This window comes from Ursus americanus, chromosome 8 (genome assembly GCF_024610735.1).
Source record: "Ursus americanus isolate L20-20 chromosome 8, mUrsAme1.1.p, whole genome shotgun sequence".
In the NCBI taxonomy this organism is placed as follows: domain Eukaryota; kingdom Metazoa; phylum Chordata; class Mammalia; order Carnivora; family Ursidae; genus Ursus; species Ursus americanus.
In genome coordinates, this window is record NC_142134.1 from 38,080,937 (window position 1) to 38,107,466 (window position 26,530).

Sequence of the window (26,530 nt, forward strand, 5' to 3'; positions counted from 1 at the left end):
TTGGTAAAGGGCCCGAGATTAGCTAACCCAAAATTTCAAAAGTTATTTAAATATTTCCCTTAACCATTGTAAATCACCAAATTTATAAAAGAAATAGACTTAATTATTAAATAATATAATTTATGTCAAGCACTTTCATAAATGAAGGGCAACTGTTTTCATTAAAGGGCAAATGTTTTCATTATTCTTATTAGAAAACATTTATTAATCAAATTATTTGCCTTGGATTGAAAATTTTAGCGAAAACCAAAATAAAAGGATACTAATTTAAGGTTTGCCAATAATTTTAGCACATATTAAAAGAGTTAAATATTCCAAATACTTCGTTCATACTTCCTTTTGGAGACATGAGGAGAAGTATTTAATACGATTTTTTTTACACTATTAACTTTTCTGTTAATCATACTTATTTTCTACTTGGGACAATTTTGTTGTTACCAGAGCTCACATTTTCAATTTTAATACTTGCTACTGAGAGGCATTTCACCTATAATAGAATATTCCTTTAATCAATTATAATGTGTGTGTGCACTTTATCCTTAAATAAAAGTAATTTTCACAATAGTCTCTCAGCTCCAAACATAAACTCTCTGAAGATTTCTTTAGATAGACTATGGTAGATTTAGGGAAAATATAAAGAACATTTCTATTCATCTAGTCACAAAATTATTCCCATTAAATATGTAAAAAAAATTGAACTGAAAGTTTATGTAAAATTATTTTCATCGTGTTGCTGTTAGACTGACAATGGCTAACATCATTGATATTATGAATAGAAACCATCTAATTAACTGATTAGTTTTATTTGATATAATTTATAACATATATGTATGTGTGTGTGAGTACACGTATGTACCATTATTTTTAAAGCAGTTACTGATTGCTGCTTCAGGGTTATTCCAGACATTCCAAGAGATAACACATATACATACATAAGTCAAGTATTTCCTCATACCATAGAGATGTGGAAGATACTGGAAGCACTGAGGTAGTCTGAGCAAGGGAAGGTATCAGACTGGGAAAAACTTGTCTCAGTAAATGGACATGCTGGAACACAAATCAATCAAACAAGGTATGTTTTGCTTATTAAATACAGTTCTACTCCTAACTTGATGGAGTAAAAGGCCAAAATATAAAATGACTATGCCTTTATAAAAGCAGGTTATTCCCAGATACTTTAAATTTTTAGTAAACACAAAATTAAACTTTTAAGAGAATAAACAAGTGGAAACAAGAAGCTGGCAATTATTTATAGTAGATTAAAAATTGCTAAAAAAAGGACTTGAACTATTCTGGATTAATTAATTAATATAATTTATAAATATCCCCTTTTCTCTAATCACCAAGTTATAATATTTATCTCATCTAAGAAACATTTACAGAGAACAATTATTCTGACAGCTGCAGAGTAAAAGGTTTTACAGGCTAACTTTAATTTCTTTAGGTACCATTTGTACAAAAGAATTTTGCAATCATCTTTTCCATGTCTCTCTTTCCCAGTTCACTTTATGTTCCCAAATCTTACATTAAAAAACAAATGATGTTATTATATTGTTTGATTGATTGTCTTTGTCCATTCAAGCTTCTGTAACAAAATACCATAGAATAGGTGGCTTTTAACACTAGAAATTTATTTCTCAAATCTGGAATCTGGAAGGCCAAGATCAGGATGCCAACATGATTGAGTTCTGTTGAAGGCCATCCTCCCCATCAGATTACTGTCTTCTCACTCTGTCCTTAAAGAGTAGAAAGGAGCAAGAGATCTTTCTAGACCCTCTCTCATAAGAGCACTAACCTAATTCATGAGAGCTCCTCCCTCATGACCTAATTGCCTCCCAAAGTCCCCATCTCCTAATACCTTAACTTAAGGATGATTCACCATATGAATTTGGGGGGGACACAAACATTCATACCATAGCATTTATATACATATCTGTTGACATTGGCCAGAGTATTCTTTTTTGGACTTCTTAACTCAGTCATCGATATGTATTTTTAGTTTAAGAAACAGACTTGGACTCAGGGTAAAATTCATATAAAAAATTGTGACAATTAAACACACTTCATTGAACTACCAAACCTTTTTCTGATCAGCTACATTAGTGTTGCTCACTGAGTATGCAATAGAAAGGAAACTATTAGATATGGATGAAAGTCGTTAGCATCTTTGTTGAATAATACAGTTTGATAACAGTTCTAAAAGCTATTTGGAAAATCTCTGGAATCAGGAATTGAATAGCAAATGTCTCAGCTTTATGGACAATCAATTCACTAGTCATTTTTTTTCCAAAGAGTAAATATGAAAAGGAATGTATATAAATTGAAAATTTTTTGTTATTTAAAAAAAATGATAAACTCCACATGTAGGACACTCTAGCTTTAGGCTAGAAACTGAATACTCATTTATGAATGAGAAGGTGTGTAGTATACAACTGAACCATTTGGAAATCCTAAACATTTGTGATTATTTTCAATGCATTTTAGGATTTATCTCCATATTATTATGTAGTGATGTGTTACTTTATAATGCCTTATACTTATGGCTAAGTTTTAGGCTAAAAATGATATAAAATTTTTAGATTCAAGCATCTGTTTGCATAATTACCTAAAAGTTCATAATTACTCTTAACTTGAGGAACAATTGAAATAAAAAGGTCATTGGAATTCAATTTCAATATTAGGAATATTATACCAATTAAAATTATACACGCATAATTTTACCTAAATTAAAATTTGGAAGACTGAGACATCTTGCTGAAGCTTGGTGTTTGCTTATAATTGCCTTTAGATGATGCAAATGCTTATATTTTTAGCCATGGCTGAAATGAAAAAAAGGCAGATAATGAAGACCAGTGTCTGCCTCTACATGTAAGTATAATTGTTTGATCATTTAGTTGACCATCAAGTAAAAATTTTAAAAATGTGGTTTATTTATTATCTCTTGAGGGACTTATTTGACAAGGTATTGATCAGTTTATGCTATTCAAGATATTTCTGACACTGTCACAATATTTAATTAGTGTTTAATTAAATAAATTGTCATGGCCTGGGAGAATATATACCTAAAGTGTTCATAACCTTATTTTAATACAAGATTTTTATGATTTTTAGTTGTTGGTTGGTTGGTTGATTCTACATTGAGATGGAAGTGGGCCCATAAAAAAATTAAACCTGGTGAAAGAAAAGCTGGATTATTGAAGCTGAATATTAAATGGACAATCTTAAAATGTATAAAGAAATCAGTCATCATATTAAAATAATTCAAGATGTACTGTTGTTTTGACTGTAATGATAGCAACAAAAGTTACCAGCAGCCCATGATTTGCCAATTACTTCCAGGAAAGAAAAGGACAATTTTTACATTTTTATCCCAAAACCCACAACAAATCTCAAAGTAAGGCTTTATGGACAAACATTTTTGGTTGTGAGGCATATTTAAAAGAGATTTTATCATTTGTGCTTGTACTTTGTTTCCAATGCTGAGGCATTTGTGCCAGTTACGTTGCCACAGAAAACTGTGTTTCATTTCCTTTAAAAAACAGTGCTCAAATTAGCTTTAAAAATGTTAAAATTATAAGAAAAAAATGCAGGAAGAAAATATGTTTGATGAAGTTGGCTGCTATTATATGTTTCTCTTATGATTTTCAATGTGATTTCAGTTTTTTATCAGATAAAAGAGAATATATCTTAGCCTGCTTTAAGGAGAAATGGATACTTAGACTAAGTTCTATAAATTTATAAGAATATTTTTAAAAATGTATTATAAGAAATAAATGTGACCTTTCTGATTCTTTTTTTTAAAAGATTTTATTTATTTATTTATTTATTTATTTAGAGAGTTAGGGGGTGGGGAGGGGCAGAGAGAGGGGGGTAGAGAGAATCTCAAGCAGACTCCCTGCTCAATGCAGAGCCAGAGGCTTGGGGGTCAATCTCATCACCCTGAGAGCATGACCTGAGCGGAAGTCGAGATTTGGGCCCTTAACCTACTGAGTCTCCCAGGCACCTCTGACTCTTTAAATAGAACTCCAGTGCCCAAAACAGTAGCCATGAGGTGCATAGCTTTGTACATTCAAACTTAAATTAATAAACTAAATTCCTTTAAAATTCATTTACTCGGTCACACCAGACACATTTCTTTCTTTCTTTCCTTCCTCCTTTCTTCCCTTCTTTCTTCTTTCTTTCTTCCTCCTCCTCCTCCTCCTCCTCCTCCTCTTCCTCTCCTTCTCCTTCTTCTTCTTCTTCTTCTTCTTCTTCTTCTTCTTCTTCTTCTTCTTCTTCTTCTTCTTCTTCTATTTATTTTATTTTATTTTTTTTAATGATTTTTTATTATATTATGTTAGTCACCATACAGTACATCCCCGGTTTCCGATGTAAGGCTCGATGATTCATTAGTTGTGTATAACACCCAGTGCACCATGCAATATGTGCCCTCCTTACTACCCATCACCGGTCTATCCCATTCCCCCACCCTCCTCCCCTCTGAGGCCCTCAGTTTGTTTCTCATAGTCCATAGTCTCTCATGTTTCATTCCCCCTTCTGATTACCCCCCCTTTCTTTATCCCTTTCTTCCCCTACCGATCATCCTAGTTCTTATGTTCCATAGATGAGAGAAATCATATGATAATTGTCTTTCTCTGCTTGACTTATTTCACTTAGCATTATCTCCTCAAATGTTCCATACCCACATGTGAGTAGTGTCTAGCATATAGGATTAAAAATAGAGAAAATTTTTCTCTGAACAGATCTGGAAAGTGTCTTTAAAAAATAATGTACTTAAGAATTTCAATATAGAAAAGCTTCACATTTCTCATTTTTAAATACTTATCTTTGTTTTCCATATCACTAGGTTAAGAGAAACACTACCTAAGTGTTTTCTAGGGAAGAGAGAGCATGAATATATTTATCTTTTTTTTCCTCTTCATTCTTGATGACAGTAATACCACATACCCATCTACAACAAATAGGTGGTTACAAACTGTTTTTGTTTCTTGAGAAACTGAAATTTATGGGCATATTAATACTGATTTAAACCTCTCTATGTATCATTGACATTGAGAATTTTTCTCTCCCCCGAAACCCCATTAAAATTATAATAAATGTATTATTGGAAAAGAAAAAGATTTAGATCAACAAAGTGGGAAAAAACAGAGCAAGAGATGCTAATCACAAGATTTTGGTATCTGGCAGGTAGATAGATGAAACACAGTTGACCTGAGACTGCCTATACCCCCCTAAAGAGGAGAATTGCAAAACAATACAAATTGTGCCAAAGAATCCTCAAACATTTCAGGAAAGAGCAACAACGTTTGGGCTGAAACATTTACACATGAAAAAATTAATGAAAAAAAATTACAATTGAGAAGGGTCTCCATTATGCAGACTCTGATCTAATCTTACCAGATATATCAGAGCCAGCAAAAGGAATATTTAGCATTTTGTTTTTCAAATAAAAGTATTATAGACTAGAAAAAACGAACTATAGAAATGGCCATTTTTTCCATACATGTAAGTCAGAAAATGCAACTCTCATAAATATTGCAGTAAATAAAATGCTGATAACATATGACAAAATACATTTTTTAGAAAAATACTATAGAAATGGTATTAAAGATGTATATAACATAAAGAAAGAAGTATCTAACCTAGAACTTGATTAAAATACATGAATATGTACCTAGAGTCATTATAATACTTTTAATGTTCCAATAATTAATACAAAGATATTCTTTCTTTAATAGATATTAACATTTTTATTTTATAGAACATTTTATTTTGGAATTATATATCCAATAAAATAAAATATTGTATCAATCCATATATCAAAAGTAATACATTTCAATAATATTAGTGTTCTTTTCATTTTTAAATAGGTCCCTGATTGGACTATACATTTTTGATTACCCTTCCTCTAACCCATGGAGCTAACCCAATGTGCCACATGTACTGGTTGGTAGGTCTGTCCCAGGGGACCCTCTGAAGATTAATTACATAGGAAGTCATTTATCGTGAGTACCTGAAATAGTGAAAGGTTGACCTATACATTAGCTAGCCTTTTGAAATAACAGAGGTTTTAGCTAAGTGTTTGGCTGAAGTTAAGTAGCTGGCAATTCAAGATTATTATTGCCAGGTATAATGTTACAATTTGAGAGAAGACCTGTAATCTACAGATTTCAATAGTCATTGAAACGTGGGCAGTTGTGGTTGAGACCAAATGAATGGCAAGAACCCTGAGTTCTGCCTGAAATTTCGGCTAGTTTACTCTTAGTTTATTCATTTTAAAAATTATGACTAAGCTTCATACCCTTAAAATTGATCATATTTTATCTATTTCTTAGATAGTAGTGTCCCATGCTAAATTGATTAAAAATTAAATTTCCCAATAATTTACACAGGATGACTTATATTCTTGTCATAATTGAGCACTAAGTTTTCTTCACTATACAGGGTAGAGAGCAGAAATTCTGAAGGCAGGATTAGGACTTTCAGAAGGAAAATAATTCTGAGTTGGCTCCAGATTAAAACTCAAAAAAACCAGGGGTGCCTGGGTGGCTTAGTCAGTTAAGCATCTGACTCTTGATTTCTGCTCCAATCATGATCTCAGGGGTGTGAGATTGAGCCCAGCTCCATTTGTCCACCCCCTGCCCCAATTCGCACATCTCTCTCTCTCCCTCTCTCTAAAATAAATAAATAAATAAATAAATAAATAAATAAATAAATAAATAAATAAATAGAATCTTCAAAAACAAAACCTCAAAAACCCGGCACCACGGAGCATGAAGGGGATAACTTAGAGCAGGGAAACGTTGCATCACATACATGCTTTTAAGTTTCCTGAGTGTAACACTGGATATAATTTTTTAGCTCATTCTGTTATATAACCATGTAATCGGATGTAAAGAGATTTAGATTAGTGTGGATTGGGCAAATTGGTAGAGGTTAGTGAAGACCTCTGAAGAGAAGCAGAATAAATAATTACTATTAAATTAGGTATTAGACATGGTCCAGGACAAAATCATGGATTCTATTTCCCCCATGGTGTTTTCCTGCCACGTAGAGAAGTCACCTTACTTCTGACTTCTCAGGCACCATTACTCTGGTGTTCTAAAGCCATAACCGTCTTCTTGTTTCAAAATTTCCATTCCTTACCACTAAGGAAAACATGTTTCTTCCAGGCTCTATTTCCCTCAGGCCATCTCCTGATTGCTAAATTGGTGGTCCATTAATTTGACAAATGAAGACATCACAATGCTAACTCAAATTCATTTAAGCTTTTGGGCATCCAAACCAAGTTTATAACACATCCTATGGGGAGTATAAAGAGGAGGTGTGAATCTAATTTTCCAATGGCTAAACTAACTGGATTGGTGGCCATTCCTTTCTTCTCTCACACGTTAGATAAAGATAGAACCTGGAGGGAATGGTCCTCATTAATGTATTTTATTTAAAAGGCAAAATAACACACTGTTTCTTCTCTTAGAGTTATTGTAAGTAGAGCATTGTAATGCAAGGGTTTATAGTTCAATTTTAGGAGTCAGATTAGGCTAGGGCCTCTCTCATAAGTATTCTTTATTAAATATAGCTGTTGCTATATATTGATAATTTAATACTTGTCTTTTGTCTCTTAATGATCACACACAGGCAAACCTTCACAATTATGAATCATAATTCACAGTTTAAATAACTTTATTGTATATATAGTGAAAAAACAGCCATTTGTAGATTTAAGTAGTGATTTCTATGTGTGTATGTTTAAATACTAACATGTAAAAGCATTTAAGTGCCTGTAATTCTAGAATGAAATAATCCATAAACTTGGCATATGTAGTAGTGATAACTGTGCCTAAAGAAAGCAGATGTAGTTAAAGTAAACCATTAGCATCTCCATGGCAAATGTAACCATAATCTTCTGAATTAATTTATTAATTCATATTGTTTAGCTTAGACACCATCTAGAAATATCTTTAGACATTTGCCTAAAGCCTTTTGGAAAGAATCACATTTTGTCAATTACTCAGAAAAGCCCACCACAATTATCTAGAGCTGTTGCTCTAAACTCTGTTATGATCTGGAACGATTTACTTGAAAATTTATCATTGCCACAGTCAGTTTATGCAAAGACATATAAACACATAAGACAGAACTTTGCTCTAAGGCAGTAAGTAGCAAGCAAGCTTTTCTCTTCCCCTTTAGCACTCTACTCCAAATTGTGATTAGATGGCTAATGTAAAAAATCAAAAGATAATGTATATTTCAAATTAACGTTTTTATACAACTATCATTACTTTCTTATATACTTTTAAACATCGTAAGTCCATGGCAGTTCAATATTGAAGGGAAGAATCAATAATTCAAAGGATCTCATGAAAGCAACAAGAAATAAACAAGATTTTGTTATTAAGGAGTGACTGGGAAAATTGACCCCAATTGTCATATTATTAAGTATGGTCTAGGTAATTCATTACTTCATAAGGAATTCTAACTGCTGATCAACAAATGAGGTGTCTTGACTTACAACTTAGGAGCTTGTAGTTTTGCATTTGTTTGCTGTAGCACGCCCTGGGCGCTGCTAAATTTTGATATTGCAGATTGTTTCAATAGCTCTAGTCAGTAACCTTACATCCTCTCTCTAAAAGCAATATATTCTTGCTGAAATATAATCACTGGGCCACATCACTGGATGTTTAACCTGGAAGACAGTGAATTTTCCCATATTCTGAGACTGGATTGATCAATGGCTATTATCTTTATCCTTTCTCGTGTCCACATTATGCTTTTCCTACTTCCTGGGAGAGAGGAACTAGAGACTGTCCATGGGATTTCCTATCATATGAAATGATGCATTACTTTTAACAAATAAATTAAGCCTTCAGTTCTCAAACCTGCTGGAGTCAGCAGAACTTTAATTTTATAAACATCTTCAGTTTTTAAATTACTGTAAAATATGGTCCCAGAAGACAGAAATTCACTGTCACTTGAATGCCCTCATAGCAGCTCTTCTATTTTTAAGTATTTTTGGTGCCTTGCGAAATAATTTATTGGTGGTTATAAAAATGGGATAAGCCTTTATAATGAGCTACCTAAGTGACCCATGAGGCAAAGACAGATTTGGTGTTCAAGTCCGAATGAAATTTTAGCAAATATCCTGAGTGAGTAATTCGTATTATTTTCATCCTAAGTTTTTTTCCTCCTGTGTCTGAAGCTCAACAATGGATTCTTAATTTTCTTTTCACATAATTACCTGGTAAGAAAGACTATATCTCGAAAATTATCCACCTTAATGTAAATACTTCCTTAGAAGCTAATCTCTATTATTCTTTTGTAAAATAACATAAAGTTCCAGGATCTTTCTCTTCTTAGTGAGTGGGAAACCATGCTTATGGGGTGTACAACACATGCAGGCAGACCCTGTAGAAAGAACAAATAGCAAATCACATAAATTAGGGGACTAACACTATTGCTGAGATGAACCAACAACTTATTTTAAGAAATATATTTGACATTTAATAAGTTTCCTGAAGCCCCCAAATAAACATATTTGTTATTTTTCAAAAGATGGTTTAAACTTTGCACCCTGATTTTAATTATAAGTAACATAGTATTCTTCAGAATAAGAAATAATGACATATCATTAAATAAGAAACATAGTTCACAAACTGTATAACTATATTATTCAACGCTCCAAATATTAGCATTCCATTCCCAATAGTTCACACAATTGTACTCATTCACACACAAATACAGCATCTGCAGGAGATAGATAAGTAAGACTTACTATAAAATTGTGTGTTCTAAGATGGAACTACAATTTATAATAATTTCAGATAATGGTAGAGAAACAGTATGGATAGAATTCAGTCAAATGTCCTCATTCTGCAGGTAAAGGAAGGGGCTCTGAGAGAACTTAGTGTGAAAAAAAAGAACGGTAGATCAAACTAAAATTCAAATCCAATGTCTGCGGTTCCACCCCCATATCAAGTGCCATAAAAACATAACTTTTGAACATAATTCTTGTTGTATATTTACATCGCTTTTAAAGAAATTGGGGCATGGGAAATTAAATAACTTGCCACTGAATAAATAGCTAATAATATAATGATATCACCTTGAGGTATTTGGCTCAAAAACCTGTGATCTTGAGACTCCAGATTCTGTTAACAATGTACAAACCTAGAAAGAACATCACTTCCATATCTACAGCAGTATTAACAAATCCCTGAAAATTTGCAAATACACAGATTCACTTTAACCCACCCACAGGCACCTACAAGGAAGTGAGCATTTGTTTAAACTGGTAAATGCCCAAGCAGTAGTAAAAAAAAGATCAGCTAAATGAAGGATGAGTGTGGGATATCGAGAGAATATGAAACCCCAAGAGTTGCAGACACACTGGGAATATGCAGCCACTCTCAGGCTTTTCTCCGTATACCTCACAGAGTGTTCACAAATTGAAGGCTGAACAGAACAAGGAGAGTGAGCCCCACATAGGGTTCTACACTGGGCATGGAGCCTGCTTAAGATTCTTTCTCTCCTACTCCCTCTCCATCTGCCCCTCCCCTGCTCTCAGTCTCTCTCTCTCTCTCAAAAAATAAATAAAATAACATAGAATGCTAACAATACTAAGTTCTAGCAAGGATGTATAGCAACTAGAACTCTAATAGATTGCTGATGGGGGCAGTGCCCAGGTGGCTCAGTCAGTTAAGCCTCTACTCTTGATTTCAGCTCAGGTTATGATCTCAAGGTCATAAAATCAAGTGCCAGGAAGGACTCTGTGCTAAGCATGGAGCATGCTTAAGATTCTCTCCCTCCCCCCCAGCCCCTCCCGCTCTTGCTCTGGTGCTCTCTCTCTTAAAAAGAAAAAATAGATTGCTGGTAGGAATGCAAAACATATTTTGGAAAACAGTTTTTATTTTCTCTTATAAAGTTAAACATAAACATAAACTTATATGATCCACAATCCCACTACTAGATATTTACCCAATTGAAATGAAAATCTGTGTTTTCATAAAAAAATGCACATGATTTTTTAAAGGCACTTCATTTATAATTGTTCACATCTGGAAACAACCCGAATGTCCCTCAGTTGGGGAATGGGAAAATATACTGCATTAAACCTGTGCGAAGGAATTCTACCCAAGAATAAAGAGAAAAGAACTTCTGATAGACCCAACAGCATGATTGAATCTAAAATGCATTATACAGTTAATAAGCTAGACTCAGAAGAGTATAGACTATGTGATCTCATTGTATGACATTCTTGCAACAGTAAAACTATCAAGGCAGAAAAACAGCTAAGTCATCTTGAGGGACCCACAGTGAAGGAACTGTTTGATTACAAAAAGGTGACCAAAGCCTTAATATTCCCCTAAGCCTGGTTAAACTTTAGACCCCTTTCTTCCTGACTATATACACCTGGCTTCCCCTCTCATGGAGCTTTTGCTTCAGAAGACTTTCTGTTGTAAATCCTTTGTCTGTCGCTTTGACATGTAAATCTTCTCCCAGCTTCTTGCCAGTTTTACAACCCAGGGACATCTTTCTCTAGGACTTGGGAGCCATCCATTTGAAATGTAATCATCAAGGAAGAGCCCCTATCTCCTAGTCTCTGTGAGAGCGTAGGGGCACAACTTTGATAAACACCAGTTAGGAAACACAGATGGTCTATTCTCATTGACCAGTCTTACCCCTAGCGTATGTCCATTAGTTCACTCCAGCTCTTAAAAGCACTCCTGCCTTTTGTTTCAGCAAAGTTGTGTTCAATCCTTCTCCCTCTTGCAATAGTGCTTACTCTATTGTAACTGTCTTGAATAAGTTTTCCTTATGTGTTTTACTCTGTCCACTGCAATTTTTCTTTAGCAAGAGTAGCAGAGAAGTTTTTCAGGTGATGGAACTATTCTTTATTTTGATTATGGATGTAATTTGAAGACTGTCCAAATTTGCAGAACTGTGCACTAAAAATGGTGAAATTGACTGAATGTAACTTATATATTAATATTTAAGTATGATTTTTTTAAAGAAGAAACTTGAGTTCTTAACTACTATGCAATATTGGTTGTAACCAAAGGACAAAGATAAAGAACAAAAGTAAAGAATTTTGTTAAGAACAAAAAAATCAAGTGAGTAAATTTAAAGGCCTAATTTGTTTTATTAAGCAATTCATGAATCGGCAACATCTCATCTATCAAGTAGAGGGGAGCTCCAAGAAATTGTAGAACATGAAGATTTTTATAGGAAGAAGGGCTGGGCAGGGAAATTATTAGCAAAAGAAGGGATTTTTTGGGGGCAGGGTCATTTTCCGTTGGGAAGAGCAGGGTGTCTTATCATCCAGATTACCTTTTCTTCCTTTGGGGAATGGAGAAAGTCCATGTGACAGATTACCTCATTGGTAATGACTAGGAAATTCCTGACTGACTGGTTAAGACGTTTCTGGGGGAGGTTAAAACTGAAATTAGGTTAGATATTAAGCCCCATTTTAATGAAATGACCTTGAATAAGTGACTCCCTATTGAATCTGTGGGATTTTTTTAACCTACTTATTTTTTGCCCTGTAAAAGTCTCATCATAAGTTAGTAAACATAAAGACAATAGCAAAGGAAGAGAATAAACAGAAGAAGGGCATGGGAAATTTCCAGAGCATGTGATATCCAAGTTGAGCCCAAGTGTTAAGTTGAAACAAGCCAGAGGTCAGCGAGAGAAAAGAGTGTTCTAAATGCTTTTGAGGAACTTAAAGAAGTAAGTGTGACTGGATCAGAAGGTGGTAAGAGAATGCTGAGTAATGCCCTATTTAATGATCAAAAGGAGAGAATTCACAAAACAGAATTAGTTGCCAGAAAAGGAAGGACTATTAGGTATAAACTTGGAAGAATGAATAAATAGAACACTGAAAATTACAATGGCCCTCAAGTTCTATTTCACTCAAAGATAGTATCTTCTCTGTACTATATCAGACAAGAAATCTCCAACATCTGCTTGAATACATTGGAATAACATAAGATCAGATCTATCAAACTGATGACGTGATAATTTATTGACTGTTTGATCAGGTGGAAATGGAAGAGACTGATGTGCTATCTCATTCTTCCTTGATTTATTTCACCGATTTCTGATAGTCTAAATAAATACAAAATGTGTTGTATAAAGCCATTGTAATTAGCATTAAAATTAACATTAAAATTTTGGTAGTCTAAATAAATAGAAAATGTGTTGTATAAAGCCATTGTAATTAGCATTAAAATTAAAATTTAAATGAATGTAGTTTCTTTAAAGATGGGACAGTCTTCTTTTGTGCTTTCTGTGATGTTTACAGATGCAAATGGCAGGGAACCTTGAATGAAACCAGGAGTTTCCATGCATATTCATTCGGGTCAGCTATTTAAAATTAAATATGACTTACCTACGCCATGTAATGTTACTAAAGAGACAGTGCATCATGCTCCATTAAGGATGCCTTTGGACAGAAAATGGTCAAATATCTTTAATAACCTTGCTTACTGCATATATAGTGGGTACATGCTTTACTTTTTTATTCTACTTCCTGACTCACATTTTTCACCTTTAATGTTTCTGAAAGAAAGATCTGAAAGATTTTATAATTATGTATACATTTAATATATTAGTGTTACATTTGTATTAAATATAATTAACTGATGATGAATCATATTTCCTTGAGTTTTACAATTGAGGAAATAATGTATTTGTACCAAGCCCTTTGGTAAAATCTGGGCCTTGGTGATAAATGCAAATTGTGGATCTCAGTCTTTGTTATATTCACAGTCTTACGGACAAAAATACTGGTAAGCAATATTCTAAGTATAACCTATAACCATGAAATAAAGTAAATATAGTTGTATTAAGTATTCATTCATCAAAAGTTTATTATCTGCAAAATTCCAGTTTTACTCTAGGCCCTAGGTGCCGGGAATGGCCAGCAATCCCTGTACCAAATGAAAGATGACTCCAAATTTTCCTGTGAAAGAGAGAAGGCAAGGGAGTCAACCTTCGAGATGACCCTTTGCCCTTCTTTGCTCCCACTTTTATTGGTCCTTCAGAATAATCACAAATCCTTGTCACTGTTTCTCAAGCCCGTGATGTGTGACAGGGTCTTACTAGAACCAGGGGGATCTGTTTACGGGAAAGATACGATACGCTAATCTGCATGTTCTCAGAGTTCTGCTAAACCTTCCCTAGGGAACAATGCGCACATCTCTTAGGTCACAGGACGGCTGTTTAGGGTAGGAAAGCTTCGGGAAGGCAACTCCCTATGGCATTCCTACAGCAGAGTGGTCAGCAGGTCCTCGGCATTCCAAACACCTCGCCCTTCTCTGAAACCTTCCCTCGCCCCCAGCGACCCCTGTGTTATGCCAGGCGTGATGACCGATTTCATGCTCTACATTAACCCCAAGCCCTAGGGACAAAGTGATGAAAAAACAATATACCCCCTCATTGATAGAGCTGTTATCTAGCAAAGGAGAAAAATAATACAGTATTTTTAAAAAATAATTGAGGTAAATCAAAGTAATGACTAATGTTATAAAGAACACCAGAGGGGATAAGATGCTAGAGGGTACCTGGGGGGATGTAGAATGTGGGAAGGATCATTTAGAGCGTGCTTGGTGAAGGCTTCCATAGTGAGATGACTTTTGACTGAAAAAGATATCATATTAAGGAACTAGCGAAAGAACTGTGTAGTATGGTAACCATTAACTATAGCCTGTGGACACATCTGGCTTTCTAGAAACAAAGTTCTACTGAAACACAGCTTTGCCCGTTCGTTTACATTGTCTGTAGCCGCTTTAGTGCTAAAGCCGAGGACTTCAGTAATTATAACCCAGACTGTACGGCTCACAAACTGCAAACTAGCTAATCTCTTTCCTTTAGAAGAAAAGTTTGCTCACCCTGGTCTACAGCAGTGCCATCCCACTGAACGAAATATGATAGAAATGGTTTCCACACTGTCCTGTTAGCTATTAACCGTGCGTGGCAACGAGCTTTGCGATGTGACTGGCGCGACTAAGAACCTGCACTTCTAATTTTAATTAATTTATTATCGAAGTTGAATAGCTGCATGTGGCTTCGTGGCTACTTTATTGCACACAACAGGTCTAGAGCAAGAACATTCGGGGCATAGAGAACAGCAACACAGGCTACTGGAATGGGTCTATCAAATTCCAACAGAAGAAAGATCATGAAAGATCATCAGGGTGGCTGATGGGAAAGAAGCAAGGGCAAGAAATTGAAGTTTGAAAGGTCGATAGAGAACAGACTCCTGGAGATAATAGTGACATTTGGATTTTTATCTAAAAATGATGGGAACTCACCATAGGCTTTTAAGAAATGGTGTGAAATAACTTTCTTAATTAAAAAAATATTACTAGGGCTTCTGGATATTATAAAGAAAAATTACAGACTGTTTTAAAATAGAAAATGATAGCCTTAATGTTATCTTAGGTTCAGGGAACTTTCCTGAGGAGGTGTATGTTAAATTGGAAATAAATTTATTTAAAGATTTTATTTATTTGCCAGAGAGAGAGAGAGAGAGAGAGAGAATGCACACAAGCAGGGGGAGTGGCAGGCGGAGAGCAGGCTCCCTGCTGAGCAAGAAGCCCCATGCTGGGATCATGACCTGAGCCGAAGGCAGACACTTGACCAGCTGAGCCACCCAGGTGTGCCTAAATTGGAAATTGAGAGATGAATAGGAAGCAGAACGTAAAAGGTGGGAAAACAGTCTTTCATGTAAAGTAAGCAGCTTGTGCCATGACTGGCCCTGGGGTGGGAGAAACATGGCACATTCCCAAACCTGTAAGATCAGTGTGGCCAAAAGATAGGGAAACCGATGGAGAATAAGCAGGAGGATGTAAGGAGCTAGATCCTAAATGTCTGGACAAGGATATGAACAATACCAGGTTTATTTTAAGAACAGTGGAAAACCATTTTGGGGAGGCACCTGGATGGTGCAGTTGGTTAAGCATGCAACTCTTGTTTCGGTTCAGGTCATGATCTCATGGGTTGTGAGTTCGAGCCCTGTGTCAGGCTCCTTGTAGAGCAGAGAGTCTGGTTGAGATTCTCTCCTTCTCCCTCCACCCCTCCCTCTGCTCATGCGTGCTCTCTCTCTCTCTGTCAAATAAACAAATAAATAAAATCTTAAGAAAGAAAAAACATTTTTTTCATTAATGTCTCTTTTTTTCTCCTATGGCTGTACAATGGCATGAATATATCAGCAATTAAAAAAGAAGTCTAAATCATTCCTTTCCATGGCCACTAACCACTTGTGGCTCATAAGTGCTAGAAAGATGTCTAGTTAATTTAAGATGTACTATAAACATAAAATACACATTCAGTTTCAAAGAGTATCATCAAAAAAGAAGATATAATATTTTCTTAATAAGTTTCATACAGATGGCATGTTGAAGTGATAACATTCAGATAGCTTTAAAATAATATAAGTAATTCGAACGTTTTAAAAATGTTTCTAGAAAATGTAAACTTACATATGTGGCTCATATTTGATGTGTGTATTGTATTTCTATTAGACAGCACTGATCTAAATCCGTTGTAACGATTACCTACAGGGATGTCAGGAAAGTGAAGTAATTAAAAGGTTTGCAATCTTGGCACCCGGTTAAAAAGAGCACATGTATTAGAATACTTTTGATTCTTAATGGGGCTGAGATATTTCTCTGCTGTTCTCTAAGATGAGCAGGCATATGCCATTTTCAGATTTGGTTTGGCTCAGCTAAAGCATTTGCAAGATTGCAACGTTGCTCAGTGGGAAATAATAGTGATCTAAATAGGATGTCTTTTCTTAAACTAACTTTTTAAATATTAGGGTTTTTTTGGTAAATGGGTGTAGCGCGTGTGAGCGTGTGTGTGTGTGGTGCTCTTTTTTTTTTTTTCCAAGATTATCTATTTTGTGGAGGTAGGATTTACCTTCATCTGCCTTATCTGATCAGGTATTAGTGTTGTTGGTCAGTTGTCTCATTTCAAAAATTTATATTTCTTATTTCTGGGGCACGTTTAGCCTGATTTTGCAGGATGACTGCCTCCCTCTGTATTGCCACTTTGAGAAGCAGGCAGGTGATACCCATCTGCCTCAAATAGTATTTTCAGCCTTTGTTAGCCTCTTTTTTTTTTTATTACTATTATGTTCAGTTAGCCAGCATATAGTACATCATTAGTTTTTGATGTCGTGTTCAACGATTCGTTAGTTGCATGTAACACCCAGGGCTCATCATCACATGTGCTCTCCTTAGTACCCATACCCGGTTACTCCACCTCCCCCAAACCCCTCCCTTCTGTAGCCCTCAGTTTGGTTCCCAGAGTCCAGAAATTTGCAGAAACAGTCTGTAGAAACAGGTAATTTACAGGCAATATGATGGCACTAAATTCATTTCTGTCAATAGTTACTCTCAACATGAACGGCCTAAATGCTCCCATGAATGGCACAGGATTGAAGATGGGATAAAAAACAAGACCCATCCATATGCTGTCTACAAGGGACTCTTTTTTTTTTTTTTTTTTTTAAGATTGTTTTGATGGGTGTGGAGGCAGGAAAAAGTTAGTTCTAGGTTTCATGATAATTTTCTGACTTGATTTCTCCACCAAGACGAAAGTGATTTTGGCCCGTTTCCCCAGTTACCATCATGTGTTGCAGGTTTTGGACTCTCGTATGTCTGCTTCTTCAGCCTTTACCACATCTCCTTTCCTGTTCATTTCTGTACACAACGAGGATTATTTTATTTTTTAGAAGAGCTAGTCCATTTGATATGTTTGTTACTCACTACAAAATTTTTAGCAACTCCTTTTCTCTTATGTGTAATGTCAAATTGTGCAAAGAAACATTCCCATTCCTCCTCTGACCAACTCAAAAAATCACAAGGTCCAGACTCTCAAATAAGACAAAGTATATTTACCCAGAAAAGTACTTTACATCTCGATTATGGATCTTCTGACAATTTTCTTGTGACTGATTTTTAGTCAATTCCAAACCTTTTGGGAACTTTCCAGCTGAGGAATTCAGTATTAGCAATAATGAGAAATAATGGAATTTTAATAAACCTTGTTCATCTAAAAGACTAATAAATAGTTATTTTGCTTGTTCACACTCCTGTTCTTCATATATGACTGGAAAATTTCCAAGTGCAAATATTGTCTCTGATGCTTCTTATTTTTCTCTTTCTCTATGTTTCATAGATTGTTTATTATTCTTAATATAAATGTTAAACTTTTACATTTTGATTAGAACCTAATCCTTTAGCAATAGGTAGCAATGACAAATGCAGGATCAAGGTAAATTGTAGATCAATAGGATCAGGACAAAGACAATCTATTTTGTTTATTCACTCATCTTTCTATGGTCATTTGGGGTGTTTCCACCTTCTGACTATTGTGAGTAATGCTACTATGAACATTGCTGTACACATATCTATCTGAATCCATGGTGATTCTATGTTTAATTCTTTGAGGAAATGGCGTACTGTTTACGACAACAGTTGCACCATTTTACTTTTATACCAGCAGTGTACGAGGGTTCCAACTTCTCCACACCCTCACCAACATTTCTTCTCTTTTCTTTTATCTTTCTTTTTTCTTTTAAATAATAACCATCCTATTGGACATAAAGTGGTAACTGTAACTCATTGGGACATGTATTCAGTATTATTTGAATGTGCTTCTGGGTACTCTATTTCCATGTCTTGTGTTTAAAGATAAAAAACTTAATAATTAAATTGGCTATTAAAGCATCATCTGATTTTTATAACGGTCCACCGTATGTCTGGGGTTCGGGATTTTACTGTGTGATATGTGCTCCTGTCCTCAGGACCAGCTCCCCACTTGTGTGTCTATCTATGGGATTTACTTTCTCCTAAGTGTTGCCCAGGAAAAAAAAAAAGAAAAGGAAAGGAAAGGAAAGGAAAGGAAAGGAAAGGAAAGGAAAGGAAAGGAAAGGAAAGGAAAGGAAAGGAAAGAAAGGAAAGGAAAGGAAAGGAAAGGAAAGGAAAGGAAAGGAAAGGAAAGGAAAGGAAAGGAAAGGAGAGGAAAGGAGAGGAGAGGAAAGGAGAGGAGAGGAAAGGAAGAAAAGAAAAGAAAAGAAAAGAAAAGAAAAGAAAAGAAAAGAAAAGAAAAGAAGAAAATGATTCAATAATATTAGTTACTTTATCTTACTCAGACAGTTAACTTTTAATATCTGATATTAAGAAAAAATTAAAAGTTAGATATTGTTTACTGTGCCAAGACTCTTCTACTCACTCTTTTCATCAATACACTCCAAGTTCATAAACAAGTTCCCCCTGATCAATCTATAGCTCTGGTATATTTGATCGTAGTCATGTTTGTTGAGTATTCATTATTTTCTATATACTTGTAGTTATCAGTGAAGTTGGTTACATCCCACTCTATAAGACAGATAGTATTATTATCCTTTATTTATTTTTTTGTTTATTTATTTATTTATTTATTTATTTATTTATTAGGATTTTATTTATTTATTTGACAGAGAGAGACAGCCAGCGAGAGAGGGAACACAAGCAGGGGGAGTGGGAGAGGAAGAAGCAGGCTCCTAGCAGAGGAGCCTGATGTGGGGCTTGATCCCAGAACACTGGAATCACGCCCTGAGCGGAAGGCAGACGCTTAAGGACTGCGCCACCCAGGCGCCCCTATCCCCCTTTTAAAGTTAGTAAATTGAAAAGTAGAGAACTTAACTTGCTCAAACCACAAACGTATTAGTGGAAATTGAGGAATTTGACTTAGAAAGTATAATTCTAGAGTCTAACTCAACTAACATTTAATACTTTAACTTCATATAAACTGAATAAAGTCAATGTACTATATCTGAGTCCTTACTCATATACATCAGTTGATATCTGAATTTACCTCTCTTCATCATTATTAGTCATTAATTATTCATTATTTAATTACCCATACAACACTAAGTATTGGAGAAAATGACTGAGCCTTGGGGGAAAATAATTTAGAATATAAAAGACTTTGGATAATGTATTAAGCAAATTGCATGTTACTCAGGAAAAAGACTACGAAGGCACAATGATTGCCATCAACCTATTTTAAAAATTTTACCATCCTCTCATGGCCTGTCATCTTATCATATGCTATTTATATAACCTAGCAACTGACTTAGTCACTGTATCGATCATCAGTTTATATTTATTGTTTCTCAGCTCCAAATGTACTGTATCTTCTTCAACATGTTCAGGACCCCTAACCTTTTCCTTCCTTGAGTACTTTCCCTTACTCTCAGGGTACCATATAGAGTTTCTGTACATCTTATTATTACTCTTTTATTGCAATTAATAATTCTTATTTTAAACTTCCACTATCTAACCTACTGTATGATTTCTATTTTTTGAGTGGGCCAATACTGTTGTGGTTACAATTGCTGGTGATGTAGGAATGTATGGTAGGAGTGATGCCATGTCACCTAGCACATGGTCCCTCAGTGAAACAAGTTTGTTGATACACACATGACCCCAAATTTTATCAAATTATAGTTATATAACCTTTAATTTTATTTTGTATGTAATCATTTCCTTTACATTTGAAAATGCTACCTCTGGCTCACAATTCAAGAATCTAGGATCAGAAGTTTAAAAGATAAACTTGAGTAATAAAAGCATCTGTCAACAATCCATGATTTTCTAATGGTGAGAAAATTTGGATAAACATCTTACCCAGAACCCTCCAGGGGGTGCTTAGAAGTGGTACAATTACTTTTACTTCAGAATTGCTGCAAACTAACGAATGAACAAGTGAGGGTCATATATTCTTATTCTCAATGTACTATGTCAGATAGTAAAGAGTACAGGAAAGGGTATTTTGAAATTCAGAAAGGCAGTCTTTCCTAAGTTAACTGGCTTTTTCACTTAAAAGAACAATGTTTTAATGAGTGAGGAATAGCAGCGGAGAACTGTGTGTTTCCTTCAGGGAATGTTTTCAATTTAATTACTGTGTAGGATTGTAGATTAGGAGGCAACAGACGTAGTCCATCATCTCTTCTCAGTGGTGATGGTGACTTTCTCTGTCAGTCACATACTCTTGAGTTTCTTGGAACTATAATTTGAGATAATGAATGTTGCCGGTTTAGGAAGTTCATGGGTTATTTCCCTTAAGTCTCTAAAACACAGGGAAACTACATCAGATTGATAGACTAGTTTGCATCGAACCCACCAGATATTTAGCTGTAAGTCATGATGGTGTGGAGCATCTTTTTGGCTTCCAGATGGAAGCTTGGTGCAATTCTGGGTCTACCACATATAAACTCCTTTTGACATCGATGGTAGATATCATAAACTATTTGAATATACAGTTGGGGTCACTGGGGTTGTCAAAGTGAAATGAGGTTAAATATTTTGTAAACTCCTAAATGCCATACCAACAGAGTTATTACAGAAGAATTCCATATATATAGTGGACATTTAACTTTGTTATTTTTATAATTATAAGAAAACTTCAGAGGAAAAGAAAGTGTTAAAAGGTCCAGATAAAGCCCAAATATCATAAGCCATTCCACCATAAGTGGAAATCTCAGCAAGCCAGTTTGAGATCAGTACATAAAATGGGGAGGGAGTTTTCCAGGATGTGATACGTCCACAGAAGGAAGTGTTTGGTGTTCCTAGAATGATTCAAATGAATCAACTGAAACCTTCCTTGTCCAGAAAGTACAGATCCCTGAAATGAGAAGAAATACTGGAAGTAAAACCTATATTAAACAAAACAGGTACAATAAGGACAAAAGTAAAGAGAGGCTGCTTAAAGATTGGGGAGAAAAAGAAAGTTACATTTGTAACAGTTGGGAAAAACAACAGGAAGAACACCTCTAGATCATGAAAGTTAGAAAACTGATTTGGCATGCCCTCCTAAAAATTCAAGAACACACGAAGACTCAAGAATATTGTGGGGACAATGCAGTCTCACCTAAAAATGCCCAAATAATCATTAGCAGAGAGACTGATTGGATATACTCTATTATATTAATATAGTGAAGTATGATGCAAATGCTATTTCAACTTAAAAAAAAGTAGTGAATAATCAATCAAACTAAAAGGCAACCTTCAAAGTGGGAGAAGATATTTGCAAATGACATATCAGATAAAGGGTTAGTCTCCAAAGTCCATAAAGAACTTATCAAACTCAATACCCAAAAAACAAATAATCCAGTTAAGAAATGGGCAGAAGACAATAATAGACACTTTTCCAAAGAAGACATACTGATGACCACAGACACATGAAAAAATATTCAACATCATTGATCATCAGGAAAATACAAATCAAAACTACTATAAAATATCACCTCACACCTGTCAGAATGACTAAATTAATAGCACAGGAAACAACAGATGCTGTTTAATTTGCAGATAAAGGGGAACCCTCTTACACTATTGGTGGGAATGCAAACCGGTATAGCCACTGTGGAGAACAGTAGGGAGGTTCCCCAAAAAGTTAAAAATAGAACTACCCTATGACCCAGCAATTGCACTGGTAGGTATTTACCCAAAGGAGAGAATACTGATTCAAAGGGGCACATGCCCCCTGATGTTTACAGCAGCATTATCAGCAATAGCCAAATTATGGAAAGAGCCCAAATGTCCATTGACTGATGAATGGATAAAAAAAATATGTGGTATATGTGTGTGGGGGGGTGGCATATTACTCAGCCATAAAAAAAAAAGGGTAAAATCTATGAAATCTTGCCATTTACAATGACGTGAGTGGAACTAGAGGGTATTATGCTAAGTTCACTTAAGAAGAAGTCAGAGAAAGACAAATACCATGTGATTTTACTCATGTGTGCAATTTAAGAAATAAAACAGATGAACATAGGGTAAGGGTAAAAAAGAAAAGGAGGCAAACTATAAAACAGACTCTTAACTATAGGGAACAAACATCCCCCCATCCAGACTCCCTGGAGGGAGGCGGATGGGGGGATGGGCTAGATGAGTGATGGGGATTAAGGAGGACACTCTTTGTGATGAGCACTGGGTGTTTTATGTCAGGGATGAATCACTGAATTCTACTCCTGAAACTAATATTCACTATATGTTAACTAACTAGAATTTAAGTTAAAATCTTGAAACATAATAACAACACAAAAGAATAAAGGCTGTCTCTATACAGTGCTATGAGATGGGATCCAAAGTTTAGTATTATTTTAAAATCAGTGTGGAGGACAGTGTGAATAGTTGATGTAATGTAAGAAAGGAAGTGCCTTAGTCCATTAGGGCTGCTATTAAATATATATATATATATATATTATGAAGTGGATGGCTGAAAGAACAAACATGTATTGTGCACAGTTCTGGAGACCAGCAAGTCCAAGATCATGCTGCCTGCAGATCTGGTGTCTGGTGAGAGCCTGCTTCTGCTCATTGACAGCTGTTTTCTCACTGTAACCTCACATGGCAGAAAAAGGGAAAGGGGGTCTCCAAGGGGTCTCTTTTATACATGCTAACCTCACTCATGAGGGCTCTGTTCTCCTGACCTAAGCACCTTCCAAAGACCTCAATTAGGTTTTAACATATAATTTTGAGGGGATACAAATATTCAGTCTGCTTCAGGAATGGGCCACATATGCATATGTAAACACACATAGTTTTGCATTTTTACTTATAGGATAACAAAAGGAAAAATAAACCATAATATCAGGGGTAAAATTATCTATAGAGAGGGAGAAATTAATGTGGAAGGGTGTAGCAATAGAAACTAAATTTTTCTGAACATACTATTTTTATAGCTTTGACTTTGGAACCAAGAAAATATTTTACATGAAAAAGGTTATCTTCAAAAACAAAAAGTAAACTAAAACAAATCAACTTAACTCCGTACTGACTTGGCATACCACAGAGAAAAACTCTTTCAAGTGCCTTTGAAATATAGTAATCTAACTGTGCATCTTAGTGCGATATGAATTAAGGACAAAGAAGACTGCAAACATAACTTATGTTTTCAGAATTTGTATCATTAGTGACAGTTCTATGATTATTATTCTGAGATAATTGTATGTGCATTTTGGGAAAAGTAAATGGGTTGTGGTGGTGTTATTATAAACTAGGATTTTTACTGAAGGAAAAACAGTTATAAGATCAATGAGAATAAGTAAAAGCTCCATAGTCCTGAATTTGCACTGAACATGTTAGAAGATACTCATAAGGTATTTTGTCTTTTATATTACGTCACATACACATACATGTGTGCATGTGTGTATGTGTGCTGAGCGAGCAGCCTACAGCTCCCATCATCTTGACTGAACCATGACAGCTTTCTTCCTGAGCTACCTTTTCTTAGAGCAGTTAAGCATTTAAGAAATTTGGTTAAGACACAGCTAATATGTTTAGTTCAAGAATCCATCATGTATTCAAAAACAAAAACAAACAAAACAAGACAAACGAAAGCCTTCTTTAGTCACATTTGGTGAATGCTAGAGAAACAGTTCATTATTTTAGAAATTGGCAAACAATAGGAAATAGGTATATATGATCTCTCTAACTCTATCATCTCTGTCTCTGTCTCTATCTACCTATGTACATGTATGTGTATATCCTGGCTTAATAATTAATAAGGAAATGGGATAATTAAAATAGTATCATTTTGGGGCGCCTGGGTGGCGCAGTCGTTAAGCATCTGCCTTAAGCTCAGGGCGTGATCCCGGCGTTATGGGATCGAGCCCCACATCAGGCTTCTCCTCTGGGAGACTGCTTCTTCCTCTCCCACTCCCCCTGCCTATGTTCCCTCTCTCGCTGGCTGTCTCTCTCTCTGTCAAATAAATAAATAAAATCTTAAAAAAAAAATAAAATAAAATAGTATCATTTTGCCGGGCACCTAGGTGGCTCAGTCGGTTAAGCGTCAGACTCTTTATTTCAGCTCAGGTCATGGTCTTAGGGTCGTGAGATTGAGCCCTGCATCGGGCTCTGCACTGGACGTGGGACCTGCTTAAGATGCTCGCTCTCCTTCTTCTGCTCCTCGTGCACCTCTCTCTCTAACAAACAAACAAACAAACAAAACAAAAATAGTATCCTTTTGCAACCTCTAACAAATTAATGAGCAATGTTGCCTAAAATAATAAAAAGAGACAGCATTGAAGAATTATCTAATGAAAAGTGCAAACATCAGTACATAAAATTGGCTTCCAGAATGGCCAAGTGAGGCTCTTGGTGAACTACTTTCCCACAAAAATAATGAAAATACTGAAAAATAGCTAAAATAAACTGTTTCAGAACTCTGGAATTTAACCAAATCTACAGAATGAACTGAGAGGTGTTTATCCAAAAGAAACTACTGAACCTTGATAAGATAGCTGTGTCAATGGCACTGCAACTGTGACTACTCCCCATTCTCTCCCTCTTTAGCACGTTGTCGCAGCAGCCATGAAAATCAGCAGACTCACAGCCAAGTGAGAGGATTAATCTCTTCCAGAGCTCCATTAAAAGCTCCATCCCCAGACTGCAGTGAATATTTTGTCCAAACTAGCAACAACCTGGAAATTCTCCATTCTCAAGGTGTTGTGGCTATTTGACTCAGCAATCAGTTCATGGGGGGGGGGGGGAGGCTCTATTTCCAGGGCATTGCCAAAAATAGTAGTATTGTGCTGACAAAATTGCAGCATCCGCAGTACTAGGATCCAAGCGAAGAAATAAGGAGCAGAGGTCCAATAAGAATAATTAGATAGGTGAATATAATGGAGAGTAGAAGCATATTTTTGTTTGTTAATCTGGCTTTCTATCTGAATTGAAATGCAACTAGTTAAAGCAATAATTCAGAAACCATGTTAATGATATAGAAAATTTGACTTGTATGGCAATAATAGCACAACAGAGTGGGAGAGAGCGGAGGTATATTAGAGCAAAGCTTCTGTGTACCATTGAACTTAGGTTAATATTAAAAAGAACTAGATTGGGGCATCTTGGTGGCTCAATCTTGGTTAAGCATCTGCCTTAGCTCAGGTCATGATTCCATTATCCTGGGATTGAGCCCTGTATCAGGCTCTCTGCTCAGTGAGGAGTCTGCGTCTCCCTCTCCCTCTCCCCCTGCTTGTGCGCACAATCTCTCTCTCTCTCTCTCACTCACTCTCTCTCTCTCAAATAAATAAATAAAATCTTTAAAAAATTAAAATGAAAAAGAACTAGATCAGTTTAATTTTATATGCTAGTTGTTATCTTTAGGATAACTGTCTTAGTCTGCTTCCGCTGCTATAATAAAAATACCATATAGACTAGGTAGCTTATAAGCAACAGAAATTTATTTCTCGTAGTGCTAGAGGCTGGGAAGTCCAAGATCAAGATTCAGCAGATTTAGCATCTGGTCAGAGCCTGCTTCCTGGGTCACAGATAGCCATCTTCTCTCTGTGTCCTCACACGGCAGAAGAGGTGAGGGGTATCTTTGGCGCCTCTGTTATCAGAGCACCAAATCCCACTGATGACTGCTTCACCCTCACGACCCAAACATCTCCCAAAGACCCCACCTCCAAATGCCATCACATTAGTGATTGGGTTTCAGCATATGAATTTTAGGGGAGACACAAACATTTAAT